The 19,638-nt window shown below is 37.8% G+C and overlaps 1 protein-coding gene across 8 annotated transcripts in view; it reads left to right on the plus strand.

Annotated features, from left to right (window-relative positions):
* Window positions 1–19,638, plus strand: part of AIG1 (androgen induced 1) — a 285,077-nt gene that overhangs the window by 254,671 nt on the left and 10,768 nt on the right. The window lies entirely within an intron of this gene.

Genomic DNA, 19,638 nt, shown 5'->3' on the forward strand with positions numbered 1-19,638 from the left:
AGAGACATCTGCACTCCCGTGTTTATTGCAACACTGTTCACAATAGCCAAGATTTGGAAACAACCTAAGTGTCCAAAAACAGATGAATGGATAAAGAAAAATGTGGTACATATACACAATGAAGTACTACTCAGCCATGAAAAGAAGGAGGTTCTGCCATTTGCAACAACATGGATGGAACCTTAGGTCATTATGTTAAGTGAAATAAGCCAGGCACAGAGAGACAAAATTCACATGTTCTCACTTATTTGTGGATGCTGAATAGGAAAACAGTTGAACTTATGGAGATAGATAGTGGAAGGATGGTTATCAGAGGCGTGAAAAGTTAATGGTGGCAATGAGGGTAAGTGGGGATGATTAAAGGGTACAACAATAAAAAGAATGAATAAGATCTAGTATTTGATATCAATAAAAGGGTAACTATAGTGAATAACATTTAAAGATAACTAAAAGAGTATAACTGGAATGTTTGCAACACAAATGATAAATGCTTGAGGTGATGGATACCCCATTTACCCTGATATTATTATGCATTGTATGCCTGTATCCAAATATCTCATGTACCCCATAAATATATACACCTGCTATGAACCCACAACAATCAAAAATTTTTTTAAAATTTAAATTAAAAATTAAAATTAAAAAGCCCTGCAGCTAACATGTTTAAACTAAGAAGCTTGATACTTATCTCCTAAGATTGGGAACAAGGCAAGGATATTCCCTCTCACAACTCCTATTCAGCATCATATAGGAAATCCTACTTATTGCAATAAGACAAGAAGAGGAAATAAAATGTAAATACAAACTGGGAAGAAAGAAAAAATCCTGGGCTGGGCACAGTGGTTCACAACTATAATCCTCGCACTTTAGAAGGCCAAAACTGCAGGATTGCTTGAGGCCAGGAGTTCAAGATCAGCCTGGGCAACAAAGCTGGAACCCATCTCTAAAAAAAAAAAAAAAAAAAAAAAAAAGTTAAAGTAGCTGAGTGAGGTAGCCCATGCCTATAGTCCCAGCTACTCAGGAGACTGAGGCAGGAGGATCACTTGAGCCCAGGAGTTGAGCTATGATCCTACTACTACACTCCAGCCTGGGTGACAGAGTGAGATCCTGTAAGAAAGAGAGAGAGAGAGAGAGAGAAAAGGGAGAAAGAACTGTCTTTATTTATATAGATGACATGATTATCTATACAGACAATCCCAAATAATTAATTTCTGGAACTTGTAAGTAATTATAAAAATATTGAAGAATACAAGGTTAATATGCAGAAATCAATTGCTTTCCTATAACTACAGTAAAGAGTCAGAATTTGAAATTTGAACAATACCATTTACAATAGCACCAAAAAATAAATACTTAGATAATATCTAATAAAATATGCATAGGATCTATATGCAATAAACTATAAAACTCTCACAAAAGAAAGTAGATGTGAGTAAGTAGAACGATATTCTGTGTTCATGCATGGCAATACCCAATATTGTTAAGATATCATTTCTTCTCCAGCTTAATCTATAGATTTAACCCTTTTCCATTTAGAAAATAAAAAAGTACAGCTCACTACCAGCACTCGTTTAATTTTACATAAACACACTCTTTGAGGATGAAGCAAATCTGATTGATTTTCAATGTGAAAATATAAAAACTGTTCTTGGAGTTATTTCTAAACAAAACTAACATCAGAATTGTCTGAATCATCAGAATCATCTATTTTGGAAAAACTGGATTCGTCAAATGAATCTTTGGCCAACAACTGTTGGAGAATGATGTTAATATCACATGTAGGAATGCTACATTTTCTAGAATTTTACATTTTCAGTGACCGAGAATTACTATATTTTCTAAGTGGAAATACCACTACCAAAACCAGAATGCTATAAATAGAATGATGTATTTTGTTTCCAAAGTTGATATACTAAAGCAATGCGAAAATAATAATAAAAGGGAGATATTTCGTGGCAAAAGTATCTCGGGGTAAATGCGACAGCTGCAAGCACTGCCGGCAAGTATTCTCAGGGCAAATGGGAAAAGGGTTTAATGTAAGCCTAACCAAAAATCCCAGTAAGTTATTTTTTAGATAGCAAAAACTGATTCTAAAGTTTATATTGAAAGTCAAAAGGCCCAGAACAGCCAGTGCAGTGTTGAAGAAGAACAAAGTAGGAGGACCGGCACTACCTGACTTCAAAACCTACTATAAAGCTACAGTAATCAAGACATTGTGGAGTTGGAAAAAGAATAGACACATAGACCAATGGAACAAAATAAAGAGCTAGAAATAGACTCTCACAAATGTAGGCAACTGATATTTGACAGAGGAGCAAAGGCAATTCAAGAGAGAAAGGACATCTTTTTAACAAATGGCACTGCAGCAATTGGAAGTCCATATGGTAAAAAGCTGAATCAAGTCATAAATCTTACACCTTTCACAAAATTTAACCCAAAATGGATCATAGACTTAAATGTAGAAGTTGACACTTAGAAAAATTCTAGAAGAAAATATAAGAAATTTGAATTTGACAGAATTTTTAGATACAACACCAAAGGCATGAGAAAACAATAATAATCCACTTGACTCAGCCATGAGCAAAGGTTACATAATCATAATCATCATAAATACTGAGTACTGATTTAGTTTCTCAAAATATGATAAAAGTAAACTTAGTTGATAACAGATAGGGGAAAAAAAGAGGGGAGAGATTGTAAGAGGACTGAAGCCATATCTTTTATTTAGGAAATCAGATGATAATACATAAAACTGATAAATCGAGAAATAGCAGTATATAAATATTGTTAAGACATAGGGGTATAAAACCCAGAAAGAGGTTGACATCAGCAGCATGGCAGAATAGGAGGTCTCCAGCCTTGGCCATTACCCCCAAAAAAACACTGATTAAGCAATTATTCATGAAGAAGAATGCCTTTGTGAGATTTAGGGAACCCAAGAAAAAGGTTGCAGCACACCAATGGTGCCAAATGTCTGAGAAAAGCTGCATTTAAAAGGATAAAATGAGTAGTTTCCCTCTATCAGATTTACACTTCCCCTAAGCTACCACAGCACAGTACCAAGAAAGATCCCCTTTGCCCACAATTTCTCCCATAGGGAGTTTCACTTATGAAACTTAGTTTCACTGGAAACAAAATTTTTGGCTGATAATTGTTTTGTTTAATGAGGCTAAAGATAGGACACCAATCCCTTCTAGCTTGTAAGGTTTCTGCTGAGAAATCTGCTGTTAATCTGTTACAGCAAAAGGGGATACAGCAAAAGCAGTGCTAAGAGGAAAGTTCATAGTATTAAATGCCTACATCAAAAGCTCTGAATGAGCACAAAGAGACAATCTAAGACCACACCTCAAAGAACTAGAGAAAGAAGAACAAACCAACCCAAACCCGGCACAAGAAAAGAAGTAACCAAGATCAGAGCTGAACTAAATGAAATTGAAACAAACAAAGAAAAAAAATACAAAAGATAAATGAAACAAAAAGCTGTTTCCTTGAAAAGATAGATAAAATTGATATACCATTAGCGAGATTAACCAAGAAAAGAATAGGGAAGATCCAAATAAGCTCAATTAGAAAAGAAATGGGAGATATTACAACTGATACCACAGAAATACAAGAGTTCATTCAAGGCCACTATGAATACCATTATGCACACAAACTAGAAAACCTAGAGGAGATGGATAAATTTCTGGAAATATACAACCCTCCTAGATTATACCAGGAAGAAATATAAATGCTGAACAGACCAGTAACAAGCAGTGAGACTGAAATGGTAATTTTTCAATTGCCAACAAAAAAAAAAAAATCCAGGACCAGATGGATTCACAGCTGAATTCTATCAGACATTCAAAGAAGAATTGGTACCATTCCTATTGACACTATTCAAAAAAGTAGAGAAAGAGGGAGTCCTCCCTAAGTCATTCTATGAAGCCAGTATCACCCTAATACCAAAACGAGGAAAGGACATAACAACAAAAAAAGAAAACTACAGACCAATATCCCTGATGAACGTAGAAGCAAAAATCCTCAACCAGATACTAGCTAACCGAATCCAACACCATATGAAGAAGATAATCCACCATGATCAAGTGTGTTTTATACCAGAGATGCAGGGATGGTTTAATATACACACATCAGTAAATGTGGTACCCCACATAAACAGAATTAAAAACAAAAATCACATGATCATCTCAATAGATGAAGAAAAAGCAGTTGACAAAATCCAGCATCCCTTTATTATTAAAACCCTCAGCAAAATCGGCATTGAAGGGACATACCTTAATGTAATAAAGCCATCTACGACAAACCCACAGCCAACATAATACCAAACAGGGAAAAGTTGAAAGCATTCCCTCTGAGAACTGGAACAAGACAAGGATGCCCACTCTCACCACTTTTAGTCAACATAATACTGGAAGTCCTAGCAGGAGCAATCAGAAATAAAGGGCACCCAAATTGGTATAGAGGAAGTCAAACTGTCACTGTTTGCTGATGATATGATCGTATACCTAGAAAACCCTAAAGACTCCTCCAGAAAGCTCCTAGAACTAATAAATGAATTCAGCAAAGTTTCAGGATACAAAATCAATCTACACAAATCAGTAGCTTTTCTATACACCAACAGTGACCAAGCTGAGAATCAAATCAAGAACTCAACCCATTTTACAGTAGCTGCAAAAAATAAAATAAAATACTTAGAAATATAACTAATCAAGGAGGTGAAAGACATCTACAAGGAAAACTCCAAAACACTGCTGAAAGAAATTATAGACTACACAAACAAATGGAAACACATCCCATGCTCATGGATAGGTAGAATCAATATCGTGAAAATGACCATACTGCCAAAAGCAATCTACAAATTCAAGGCAATTTCCATCAAAATACCACCATCATTATTCACAGAATTAGAAAAAACGATCCTAAAATTCATATGAACCCAAAAAAATGCGAGACTAAGCAAAAAGAACAAATCTGGAGGCATCACATTACCAGACTTCAAACTATACTGTAAGGCCATAGTCACCAAAACATCATGGTACTGGTATAAAAATAGGCACATAGACCAATGGAACAGAATGGAGATCCCAGAAATAAAGCCAAATACTTACAGCCACTGATCTTCGATAAAGCAAACAAAAACACAAAGTGGGGAAAGAACACTCTATTCCACAAATGGTGCTGGGATAATTGGCAAGCCACATGTAGAAGAATGAAACTGGATCCTCATCTTTCACCTTATACAGAAATCAACTCAAGATGGATCAAAGACTTAAATCCAAGACCTGAAACCATAAAAATTTTAGAAGATAACATCAAAAAAATCCTTCTAGATATTAGCTTAGGCAAAGACTTCATCACCAAGAACCCAAAAGCAAATGCAATGAAAACAAAGATAAATAGATGAAACTTAAACTGAAAAGCTTCTGTACAGGAAAATAAACAATCAACAGAGTAGACAGACAGCCCACAGAGTGGGAGAAAATCTTCACAATCTATACATCCAACAAAGGACTAATATCCGGAATCTACAAGAAACTCAAAGAAATCAGCAAGGAAAACAAAAAAACAACCCCATTAAAAAGTGGGCTAAGGACATAAATAGACAATGCTCAAATGAAGATATACAAATGGCCGACAAATACATGAAAAAATGCTCAACATCACTAATGATCAGGGAAATGAAAATCAAAACCAAATGTGATACCACCTTACTCCTGCAAGAATGGCCTTAATCGAAAAATAAAAAATAATAGATGTTGGCCTGGATGTGGGGAAAAGGGAACATTTTCACACTGCTGATGGGAATGTAAACTAGTACAACCACTATGGAAAACAGTGTGGAGATTCTTTAAAGAACTAAAAGTAGATCTACCATTTGATCCAGCAGTCCCACTACTGGGTATCTACCCAGAGGAAAATAAGTCATTATATGAAAAAGACACTTGCACATACATGTTCATAGCAGCACAATTCACAACTGCAAAAATATGGAACAAGCCCAAATGCCCATCAATCAGCAAGTGGATAAAGAAAATTTGGTATGTATACACCACGGAATACTACTCAGCCATAAAAAGGAATGAAATAATGGCATTCGCAGCAACTTGGATGGAATGGTAGACCATTATTCTAAGTGAATTAACTCAGGAATGGAAAACCAAACATCATATGTTCTCACTGATAAGTGGGAGCTAAGCTATGACGACACGAAGGCATAAGAATGATACAGTGGACTATGGGGACTCCAGGGAGAGTGGTAGGGGAGTAAGGAATAAAAAACTACACATTGGGTACAATGTACACAGTTCTGGTGATGGATGCAACAAAATCTTAGAAATCACCACAAAAGAACTTATCCATGTAATCAAACACCACCTGTTCCTCAAAAACTATTGAAATGAAACATAATAATTTTTAAAAGAAGATAACAACAAAGCTAAGAGTTGGGTTTTTTTTGAAAAGATAAACAATATCAACAAGCCCCTAGCTAGATTACCTTTTTAAAAAGAGAAGACTCAAATAAATAAAATCAGACATCAAAGAGGAAACATTACAACTGAAGCAATAAAATGAAAAGATTTTAAGGGATTATTATGAACGATTATATGCCAAAAAACAGGCAACAAAAGCAATAATAGACAAATGAGACTGCATCAAATTAAAAAGCTTCTGCATAGCAAAACAATCAACAAAGTGAACAGGCAACTTATGGCATGGGAGAAAGTATTTGTAAATTATATCTGATAAAGAATTAATATCCAAAATCTATAAGGACATCATCCAATGCAATAGCAAAAAAATAAATAAAAAATAACCTGATCAAAAAAATGGACAAAAGACTTGAATAGACATTTCTTCAAAAAAGACACACACAGCCAGCAAATATACAAAAGCTCCCCTTCACTAATCATGAGGGAAATGCGAATTAAAGCTACAATAAGATATCACCTCACACCAGTTAAAATGGCTATTATGAAAAAAAAAAAAGGATGAGTTGTTGCAAGGATATGGACAAAAGGGAACCCTTGTACACTGTTGATGGGAATGTTAATTGGTGCAGCCACTATGGAAAACAGTATGGAAGATCCTCAAAAGTAGAAACAGAACTACCATATGATCCAGGATTCTAGTTATATACCCAAAAGAGTTGAAATCAGGGTCTCAAAGAAGCATCAGCATTCCCATGTTTTTGCAGCATTATTCACTGTGGTAAGGACATGGAAACAACCTAAATGTCCAATGAGAGATGAATGATAAATAAAAGGTGTATAGACATAGAATGGAATGTTATTCAGCCCTTAAAAAGGAATAAATCCTTCCATTTGCTAAAATGTGGATTAAGCCGAAATGACATTATTCTGAGTGAAATAAACCAGACTATATGATCCCACTTATATCAAGAATATAAAATAGCCAAAGTCATAGAAGCAGAGAGTAGAATGGTGGTTACCTGGGGCTGGGAAGGGAATCAAGGAGGTGTTGGTCAAAGGGTACATTTCAGTTATACAAGCTAAGTCCTGGAGATCTACTGTACAACATAAAAGCCGTAATTAACAATATTCTACTGTGTACTTAAAACTTGTTAAGCAAGTAGATTTTTTTTTTTTTTTTTTTTTTTTTGAGAAGGAGTTTCGCTCTTGTTGCCCAGGCTGGAGTGCAATGGCGCAATCTTGGCTCACCACAACCTCTGTCTCCCGGGTTCAAGCGATTCTCCTGCCTCAGCCTCCCAAGTAGCTGGGATTACAGGCATGTGCCACCACCCTGGCTAATTTTGTATTTTTAGTAGAGATGGGGTTTCCCCATGTTGGCCAGGCTGGTCTTGAACTCCCGACCTCAGGTGATCCACCCACCTCGGCCTCCCAAAGTGCTGGGATTACAGGCGTGAGCCACTGCACCCGGCCATGAGTAGATCTTATGTTAAATGTTTGTATCACCAAAAAACAGAGAGGAAGGTTTTACAGGTGATGGTTATGTTTATGGCACTGTTTATGGTGATGGTTTCAATGGACTTATACTTACCTGAAAACTCATCATGTATACATTAATTATGTATACCTTCTTGTATATAAATCATACTTCAATTTTTAAAAAATGAATTAGGCCAGGCACAGTGGCTCACACCTGTAATCCCAGCACTTTGGGAGGCCAAGGCAGGTGATCACTTGAGGCCAGGAGTTCAAGACCAGCCTGGCAAACATGGCGAAACCCCATCGCTACTAAAAATACAAAAATTAGCCAGGTGGTGGCACGCACCTGTAATCCCAGCTACTCAGGAGGCTGAGGCAGAGAATCTCTTGAACCCGGGAGGCAAAGGTTGCAGTGAGCCAAGGTCACTTGTCCAGCCTGGGCTACAAGAGGAAGACTGTATAAAAAAAAAAAATTAAAATGAAATGAAATGAAATCTAGAAGGAACCGCTGAAAGGGTTGAATGTGGCTTCCTCTGGGGCAGAACAGGGCATGAAGAGGAAACTAAAGGGCAGTTGGTGGAGCAGGGAGTTTCTGCTTTTTTAATATAAACATTTTAGAACTTTTGATGGTTTCATTCTGATAAACATTGAAATGAACTTTAAAAAGGAACACTACAACACAACTGGGAAAAAAACCTGACACCACCACCCCTCCCTTGCTTAGTGAGGGCGTGATACTGTGGTGTCATCTAATGTCTGTGTTGCTGATAGACTGGGAGCTCTGTCACAGGGCAGGGACCACATCTACTTCATAGACTGCTGTATTCACAGGTCTGACACCTTCTAGGCGCCAATACGTATTTGTTGAATGAAAAAAATATATAAGAAACATTTCACAGTGGTAGAAGCAGCACCCAGAGGACAGATGTGACAAATGATACAGAGATAGCCTTACTACAGTTTGACATCAGGCACTGGCATAGAGCAGGAGCTCAGAAAGGTCTGGAAATTTGCTCTTTATTAAAAGAGGTTGGTGATGAGAGAGAGAGAGGTTGGTAGTCCAAGGAGGTAGCGAGATCAAGGAAGACATTACCATGGCTGGGATATCAGGACATTGTTTGTAGTACCAAAAATAAGCATCTAGTGGAGGGAGGGATATAATTGATGCCAGAGAGAGACACTGAAGATAATTTCTGCAAAATATGGAAAATTATGATTTTCTGTTGTGGAATTTCAGATGTTCTTCCTCCTCCCCCTCCAGAGCCAGCAGTTCTGCCGTGTTTTGATGATTGCTTGGGCCGTTACAGTGCCTTGCTAACCACACTCCCTACCTCCCTTCTGAAAGAACACATGTTCCCTACAATGTTCGATGTCTCTACTTAATATTTGGCATCTATGTGCCTTGAGAAGCTCCAAATGATTCCAGTTAAGCAAAACAGGTCATGAATGTTATTCAGGGGAATTCAAATTGAATTCTCTCCAGGGAAACATCACCATAAAACCAGGTAGACTTTAGAAAGTGGGACTGCATGGAAGCACATCACTTAAAATCACTGTAGACGTGTGCCAGGAGATGTGTTGGAGGAAAATGTTCTGAAGGAGATTATTGGCCTCCTTTATGGATTAATCACTCTGATATTTGTGATTTAGAATCAGGAAGAAAGCACATTACCTCATTACAGGAATTCATTCTGGGAGGCATTCACAATTTGCCTCTTTCCCCAGGGATGGGCGGAGGGACTTGTAACCTTGAAAACATTCTTGCGTGTGAGAAGTACAGAAAAATATTATATATTTCTGCATAAGGAGAAGCAGTAGAAAGTTTTTGTTTGTTCTGTTTGCTTTTTTTTTTAATCTAACATAAGTTGACTATGCCAAAAACTACATTATCTGATGACCACGTCTCTAAGGTAGGCAGTATGGTTTATAGCACTTTACCAAAAGGAAAACTGAGGCTCAATGAAGTTAAATAGTATCCAAGGTGAACTAACAAATTTGTGGATGAGCTCAGAGTTGATCCCAAATATACGTAGGCAGGACCAGTTAATCGTTGATCTCATAACTACGTAGGCGGGACCAGTTAAATTTGTGATGCCCAGTGCAAAATAAAAATGTGGAGCCCCTTGTTCAAAAATGGTATAAGACTTTCAAGATGGTGACAGCATATCCTTAAACCAAGTGTGATCCCCTTCTGAGCACAACACCCTGTGTGACTGCACAGGATACAAATGCATAAGCCTGCCCCATGTATAGATACCTCCCAGATTCTGTACATTTGGGCTAGCTCCACTGAAAAAAAATTGGGACAGCTTTGATGAATATTAAACTATGATTATGCCTTAAAATATTGTCTTGAAAAATACTGTAAACCCACTGTATATCAAAAATGGACTTCTACAATGATATTTGTACCTGAGTTAGAGCTGATTTCAATATTATTTCAGATTGGCTCCTTCTATTTGAAATTGATGCATTAATTTTTTGGCTTTACCATACACTTTACTAAGGAGACCATTTTGAGCCGTGTTTCCATCTAAGCTGATGTCCTTTGTCCTATTCCTGGGACCTACAGGCTGTTCATCAGGAATCTTGGCAGACCCCCACACACACTGTGACCCCCTCACAGCCACGCAATCCCCACTGCTGCTCACCCCACCTGACACGGAGTGAAGACTCAAGAAACATTCATTGAATAAATGAATGAGTGCATGAACTCTAGGAAACTGCAGCAGAATTTCAGATTTTCAAAAATGGAGCAAGAAGCAGTCTCCATGCAATCAGTACTCAGGCAATGGTCCAAGGGACCTTTAGAATGGTTCTAAAATTAGACCATTAGGTCTCAAGAGAGGGCGTCTAAAATCAGCATTTGAGCCAGAAGTCAAATCTGTCCTTGAAAAGTCCTTCAGGAGCTTCAGGTTGGAGGTACCATGAGAGGCTCACAGAAACCTACTGGGTGAGAAGCTGATGCACATCCCATATCTTATCCCACCCAGGGGCACATGCTCATTGCCTGCCAAGCCATGCAGTAAATTCCAGTAGGTTAAATGCACATGTGATGTAACTGTTTCTTAAGAGGTAAGTCAGTGCCTTCTCTGAAGGAAGTGTTTATTACTTTATGTCTGCAGCGTTTCTTCCCCCTTCTCAGGGGAAGTTGTAAAATTCTGAGCTCTGCGTTTTATAAGACACTTAGTCTTGCGTTAAAACTTCACCCAAAGTGATTTATCTCGCATCTTGCAACATTTCTGTATCTCACACATTTTCTATAATGAGCATGAATTACTTTTATAGTCAGTGGGAAAAAAACTTTACAGGGAGATTTTATACTTAGATCATTTTTTGGTTCTGAGCAAAACATTAAAAGAAAAGCTTTCCAGAGCCCTGTCCCCATCCATCACCATCTAGCCTTCAGAGCAGTACAGGAGCCTGGCATCCAGGCTGAACACTAAACTGCTGAAATGTGTATCTCAGATTCTCCACTTACTTAATCTGTCTAGGCCTCAGTGTCCTTATCTGTAAAATGGTACTAATACAATACCTTCTCCAAAGAGCTGCTCATATAAAGCCTTTAGCACATGTGCATTCAGTGTGGTTAGCTAATTAGCTCTTATTGCATATGAGTCTGTGTCTTCAGTGCTAATAGCCTAGATCTCAAGCAACCTAATTTCTTATCTAAATGTGAATAATAGAGCAAGTTTTTAAATCCTCTTTAAAGTAATCTCAAAAATAGAAAGGTGACATAGCTAGAAGAATAAAGGATGATATATCGACCTCACTGTGCTCTCAAGGGCTCCAGTGACCACCCCAACTCATGACAGAATAGGATGAAATTTGGCCATGTAGCAAAAAGAGCTACTGAGCTTGACAATGTCATTTTTTCAACTGACTATATATCATTTATACCCAGTCAACATCCAAAGTAGATTTGAATGTTGTACATACCACTTGGAATCTGAAAATGTTTTCCCTTCCACTTTATTGGTGGCAAACCAGTTTTCTAATAATTCTCTATGAAGACCCTGTGCTAATAAATGCTGTCTGTCTTTGAACCACTTGTCCCTTGGCTTTACAACATCACACTTTTCTATTTTGCTTCCCTGTTACTAGCCCATCTTTCTTGATCTCCTTTTTAGGCTCATCCTCCTTGACCTTATCCCTTAAATCTTAACCTTTTCCAAGGCCCTCTCATGGGCCCACTTCCTTCAGACCCTGTACTCTTCCTGGGTCTCAGTCTGTCCTGATAGTTTCAACCACAATCTTCTTTTGCCAATGAACTTGATACCTGTGTTGCCAAATCATTCCTTTCTTCAAAGTCCAAATCCATAGAACTGACTGCCTTCAGAACATCTCCACTTGGATATTTTACAGGTACCTCAAACTCAACATGTCCAGACTGAACTCATCATCCCTTCAAACAGGCTCCCTTACAGCATTCCCTCTCTCAGGAAATGGCAGCTGTTTCCACCCTGCTAATCAAGCCAGGAATCTGTGATTAATCCTTAACTCATCTCAGTTTCCTCATTGCCTAAATCTAATCAATCACCATGTTGTCTTAACTATGTTTGTTAAATCAATGCCTGTCAAATTTCTTTTACAGGTATACACACATAACTGAAATAGAAGTTTCACAAAATAATTCTTATCATCATTATATGCAAGGCCCTGTAATATTTTCTCTTCTGTTCACATCTGTTACTGTTTTAAAATGCTAGTAACAGTGAGTTACTGACAAATGTTTAACAACCAGCTAGGTCTTCTGGAGGCAAGGGAGGGAATACCTGATGTGTAGCATTTGCCCATATCCTTGGTGTGAATATTCCCACCATGGCTGAATTCAATCTACCGACCAACCAGCTTGCAAACCACCTAAAGATTTAACAACCAGCTCTCATGACAATCTCCAGCACGCCACACTCATGACTCAACAGTTTGATAGACACTGGTCTAAGTGTTCTTAAATCTTTCAGCTAATTTTCATTGCCAGTGCTATTGTTCCTCTCCTAGCCACTACCGTTTCTGATACAATTGGTTCAGCTCAATCTGATCTATTTCAGATTTATTTATTTTCAAAGACTTTCTATTTGCACACTAGGATGGAGTCTACAATTCTTACCATGGCTTAAAAATCAACCCATGGTTTGGCACCTGCCTGCTCCTTCTGCCCTCTCTTCCTTGATCACAACAAAAGTGTTCTCTTCTTGAACTTCTGGGAGCGTTCTTTTGTTCTCAGTTCTTTAGACATGCCTTTTTTTGGCTAGAAAGTTCTTCCCTCCCATCTTTACTCAATGAATTCTTATCCTTTCTATCACAGCTTAAATGCTACTTTATTCATTCATTCATTCTTCTAGTGTGTGACAGGCATTCTGATAAGTGCTGAGGATCCAAGGAGAGGTAAAAATAAACAGTCCCTCACCCCACCGAACTTACACTGTAGAGGGGGAGAAACATATTATTTAAATAAAGATACTCAAATTTAAGTATGAATAAAAGAGCTTTAAAAATGAACGAGAGCCCTAGTTCTGTAAGAACTTATAAAAATCTGTCTTAATCTGATGGATCAGGGGAGACTTTCCCGGAGTAAGTGATAATTGATCAATTGTACCAGTTGAGCAAATATAGAAAGGATACATATAACCTAATTATTCTAAGTGGTGGCTAACTAACAGTACAGGCAGAAAGAAGAATATGTGAAAACCCACATTGCAGGAGGGAACATGACAAGATCAAGGAACCAAATGAAAGCCAGTGTGACAGGAATGCAAAGAGGAACAGGAGCGAGATATGGGATGGGGCCAAAGAGACAGATAGAAGCCACTCTATGAAGAGCACTCTAGACTTTGTTGAAACTTTGGGTCTCTAACAAAAAATCAGTGGGAGGCCTTTGACATGTTGAAAGCAGGGATATGGTGTGTTCATACTTCTGGTTTGGAAAGATCACTCTGGCAGCAGTGAGGATGACATGGAAGGAGGAAAAAATAGATGCAGAGACAAATTAGAAACTATCACAGTCCTCTAAACAGAAATGCTTCTAACACCAATTAAGATGCTGGTGATGCACATGAGAAAAATCAACATATTAGAGAGATGTAAGGGGTAACCTTGATAAGACAAGATAATGGATTGGACAATCGCTACGCTCTTCCTTTCCAACTTGGGCCTGGCAGAATGGTTCTCACAAAGAAGGATGGCGAGACAAAAAGGGCCATTCTGCCATCAACAAGGTGGTGACCTCGTTGATGATACACCATCAACATTCACAAGCGCATCCATGGAGTGGGCTTCAAGAAGTCTGCCCCTCGGGCACTCAAAGAGATCTGGAAATTTGCCATGAAGGAGATGGGAACTCCAGATGTGCGCATTGATACCAGGCCCAACAAAACTGTCTGGGCCAAAGGAATAAGGAATGTCCCATACTGTAACCATGTGTGGTTGTCCAGAAAATATTCTGAGGATGAAGATTCACCAAATAAGCTCTATACTTCAGTTACCTATGTACCTGTTACCACTTTCAAAAATCTGCAGATAGTCAATGTGGATGAGAACTAACTGCTGATTGTCAAATACATCAAATAAAGTTATAAAATTGTAAAAAAAAAAAAAAAGATAATGGATTAACTAAATGTGATGAAAGAGGGAAGTATCAAAGATGACTTGCAATGTTTGAGTTACAAAACTGAATGAATGATAGTACTATTTGCAGAAATAAGAAATACTGGAGGTTTGGGGAGAAAGAACATGATTTTGTCTTTAGGTATATTGAGTTTGAGGTATCTTTAAGATGGGCAAAATGAGATGTCTTAAGAACAGTTTGATAAACTGCCTAGAATAGAGGAGAGATCTGGGTTAGGATATAAGTTTGTAAAATACCTGTGTATAAGTAGTGAACATGATGCCATAGCCGTGAATGAACTCATCAACTGAGAATGCAAAAGAGAAAACAGTTTGGAAACCAAGATTTACGCAAATCCAAAAATTAGTGGTAGGGTAGTGAAGGGTGCACTGACAAAGGGAAGAGGAACAGCCAAGTGGTAGGAGGAAAACCAGGAGAAATTGATGTCAAAGAAACCAGTATCTTTTGGTCGAATAGCAAGAAGAGATGCCAGACTGCTGTGGGTGAAAGTGAGTACAATGTACAGATATGGCGTCAGTGAATCTGGACCACTTATTGGAGAAGTTTGCTTTTGAAGAGGAGAGACTTGAGTAGCACTTGTGAAATATTTGGAAACTTTTGGTTGTGCTTTAATGAAAGGCATCTGAACATATTCATCAGCTATGAAAAACATTGGTTTGAAAGAAAGTTAAATACACAAGAGAAAGAAAGACTAAAGGCAAGTGGGAGGTTTTAAAAAAGTTGGGGAATAATCCCTGTGTACCCATGGCACGCCTACTCTTACCCTTTCTTAATTCTGACTACACTTGTAATTCTTAATTATCTGTATTTCTCATTACACTGTACTCCATGAGGACAGGAATTAGCTCTGCCTCATTTACTTTTTTTCATCGATGCATTATAGATGTACACAGTTTCAAGGTACATGTGTAATTTAATTCATTCATATAAGCCATTTACTTTGTATCATTTGTGAGTAACAAAGCACTCAGATAGGAGGCATGAATAAATGTTATTTTTTTAATTGTACATAAACGTGAATTCAATCGGAGGTACATTTAATAAAATAGACCATCCAAAAATCTTATTATACTAATATGTGCATATATATGTATGCACACATATCATGGTTATTGATTTAAGCTAAAATTAAAATTGGTACCATGACCATAAGCATATGTTATTTGATCACTAAGACAAGAAGACCTTAGAAGGAGAGAAATTAAAAGTCAGCCAAGAACTAAGCACTCTCCAGATAGATGGGCAAGGCCATGAGTCATCTTTGTGCAGAGAATTGAGCCCTGATAAAAATCAAGGAAACAAATGGTAAAAGCACAACTTGTTAAGACAAGTGGATGCATCATTCACACTGATCCAGGTGAAACCCCAAATAACAGGATTTCTTTATCTGAGATGGTTTGATGACCTAACAAGTTAAGAAAACCAAACCAAACCAAACAAGAAACGCTCAATTCCATTTTGGAGACAATATTGAATGCCTCATTTAGGGAAGCAAGTCCATGCAGCAAAAAAGAAATCAGATGTGCACTTCTTTCCCAGCTTTGCCAGTTTTATGATAAGTTCTTTATTCTGATCTCAGTTTCTTTACCTGTTTAAAGAGAATAATCATACCTAATAGGGTGGTTGTACAAAGTAAAGGAGATTACATCTCATGTTTATAAGCACCACACTCAGAAGAGCTGTCTGCTTCTCTGCCTCGTAGGTTGCAAACCTGAGAATTTCACATTACATTGGCAGCTCTGACATAGTCTCATTTATACCCTATAAGCTCTGATTCATACAATAGTACAATGAGAATGCCATGCTATATCTAGAATTGCTGAGAAGACTAGATGACATTGTGTGCTGAAGGAACTTTGTGAAATACAAAGAACTACTTAAACAAGTAGTCAGCAGATGACAGCCGGTGTGCCAAATCCATCCCACCACCTGGATTTTTGTTTGTTTGTTTGTTTTATGACTCAAAAGCTAAGAATGGTTTTCACATTTTTAAATAGTTGAAAAAATCAAAAGATGAATATTTCATGATGTGAAAATTACATCTAATTCAAATTTCAGTGTCTATAAATAAAGTTTTATTGGAACACATCCACACTCGTTTACATATTGTCTATGGCTGCTTTTGCACTACAATGGCGGAGTTGAGTAGTTGTGATCGAGACCATATGGGAATATTTACTATCTGGTTCTTTACAGAAAAGGTTTCCCTACTCCTGACTTAAATTAAATATAGTGACAAAAAGCATAAAGATTTTAGAGATTTTTTTTGAGATTAAAAAAAATTCATAAGTTATTGGCGAAGTGTCTGCCATATAGTAATGGCTCAATAAACAGATGTTTCTGTTTGTATTCCTTCATTAGATTATTAATTCAACAAATAGTTATTGAGTGCATACTCTGCCAGATACTGCTCCAAGAACCACAGAATACAGCAATGAACATAATTGGACAAAATTCATTTGCTCATTGAATAGACAATAAACAGACAAATAAAAATAAGTAGAGTATATTATATGGCTGGGAGAAAAAATAAAGGATGAAAGAATAGAGTTTGAGGGTAGAGGTTGCAATTTTTAGATACAGTGGCCAGGGAAGACATCACTGGAAAGGTGACATTTGAGTGAAAACCCGAAGGACACAAGGGAGCCCAAGGGGGTGCTGTGGGGGTGGTGAGGAGTATTGTTCCGGGCAGGGGAATAATACAAAAGCCCGGAGACAGAGAGAGCTTAGAGTGTTCGAGGAACACCAGGAGTTGATGGGCTGGAGTGGCGGGGAATGATGGGGAGAATAACGAGATTAAATCAGAAAAGTGCTGGGTAGGGCCTTGAAGAACCATCTAGGGACTCTGGCTTTTACTCTGAGTGGGAGAGGAAGCAAGTTTTGAGCAGAATAGTGGCATGGCCTGACTCACATTTAATCCAGATCCATCCGACTGCTCCAGTGCGAACACCCTGTAGCACAGACTGATTACAATTTTATAAGTTGATTTGCAACATCAATTACAGCTTAATGGTATTAAATTGGGGGAATATTGCATATTCTCTCCATGGAAATTAATAAACCATTTGATGGGTACACAGCACCTTCCTTACGTTATTTAAGACAATGTCAGAATGATGAAACTGCTTCTAATTTATGGACAAACAATATGATATCTCAGAATCCCACAGGGTAGTTCTAACCATTTAATTTCTGCTAATTCTCACAACTGCTTCAGCTTTTCTAACAGAATCTTTGGACTAACATGGCCTCTTTTTTTGATACAAATATTTTTGTTTGGACAGTGATTCAGACTGACCTGGACGGACCTAGAGAATGCCTCTTTGCTGTAAGATTGTTCCTCAATCTTTCTTTCATTACTGCTTCCCTCTACCAAGGAACCTTTGTAGACATGTTTTTTTTTCCTAATTTCCACCACAGGAACATTTTTTATTGTGCTAAAATATACATAACATAATATTTGTCATTTTAGCTATTTGCAAGTATACTATTTAATGTCCTTAAATGTATTTACAACATTGTGTAACCATCACCAGTATCTATACCCAAAATTTTCTCATCATCCCCCCACATAAACTCTGTTCCCATTAAACAATAACTCCCTATTCTCCACTCCCCCGAGTCCCTGGTAACTGATAGATACCATGCTTTCTGTCTCTGTGAAATTGCCTATTCTAGGTACCTCATATAAGTGGAATCACATCCAATATGTGACCTGTGTCTGGCTTATTTTGCTTAGCATAATGTTTTCAAGGTCCATCCATGTTGTAGCATGTATCAACATTTTACTCCTCTTTATGGCTGAGTAATATTCCATTGCATGCATATGCCACATTTGATTGTTCACCTACTAATGTGTTTCTATATACATATATGTACATCTGTGTGTGTGTATATATGTGTGTGTGTGTATATGTGTATGTATGTGTGTATCTGTGCTTTCTACATAAAAAGTGCAAAATTGTTTTACCACCAACCCCAGAATGAATTTTCACCTGCAAGAGGAGGGGGGATCTCACCCTCATTGATAATGCCGGTTCTCAGGTATAGATCTCCAGGTTTCCTGCCAAAAATGAGGTACATGTGTAGGTAATGTTTATTATTATTATTATTATTATTATTATTATTATTATTTTGAGACCAAGTCTCACTTTGTCACCCAGGCTGGAGTGCAGTGGCGTGATCTCAGCTCACTGCAACCTCTGCCTCCCAGGGTCAAGTGATGCTTGTGCCTCAGCCTCCCGAGTAGCTGGGATTACAGGCGCGCACCACCACACCCGGCTAATTTTTGTATTTTTAATAGAGATGGGGTTTCGCCATGTTGGCCAGGCTGGTCTTGAACTCCTGACCTCAGGTGACCCACCCTCCTCAGCCTCCGAAAGTGCTGATATTACAGGTGTGAGCCACTGCACCCTGCCAGTAATATTTATATGTAGATAAACCACTTAGAGTGAAGCCAAGGATAAGGAAAATGACCTCAGAACACATAAGTATGAAAAGTCATCTTTATTCCCAATGCAATAGAGTTATCTCTATTTTATTTAGTCTTCACAATTACCAACAGTTTATAAAGGAATGAACTCAAGAATGTTTGGAAAACAGCTGTAAGCAGTCATGTCAGGACCAAGCCAATGGAGCCGATATTCTAACTAAACTTTTGAAAGCAGTGGCAATTCATGATGTTACTATTCCCACTGAGTCAAAAATATTTCTGGAACACAAAGAGAATGATTAAGTAAGAATGTAAAATAGGAAAAAAATGAAATCAATGTCACATCTGAAGATCAGAGGAGTGGGAAGCTGGTACCTGCTAGGGTATGCATGGTTGTGCCAGCATATGGCATGAGTGTTGGTGTCTAGTTGGAAGGCCATATGGCAAGGTATCTGGCATATACTCACCTAGGTCTTATTCTCCTGTGGTTGCCCAATGCCATATTGTCTCATTCTGTAAAGAAGAGATTTAAATTGTTGAACAGTGTTAATAAAGTCAACCATTTCAAATACATGACCAGATTGTTTAACAGTGTTAATAAACTCAACCATTTCAAATACCCTTCAAATATCATCAAAGACAAGGAGAGACTGAGAAACTGCCAGAGTATG

This window comes from Gorilla gorilla, chromosome 5, assembly GCF_029281585.2.
Source record: "Gorilla gorilla gorilla isolate KB3781 chromosome 5, NHGRI_mGorGor1-v2.1_pri, whole genome shotgun sequence".
Classification (NCBI taxonomy): domain Eukaryota; kingdom Metazoa; phylum Chordata; class Mammalia; order Primates; family Hominidae; genus Gorilla; species Gorilla gorilla.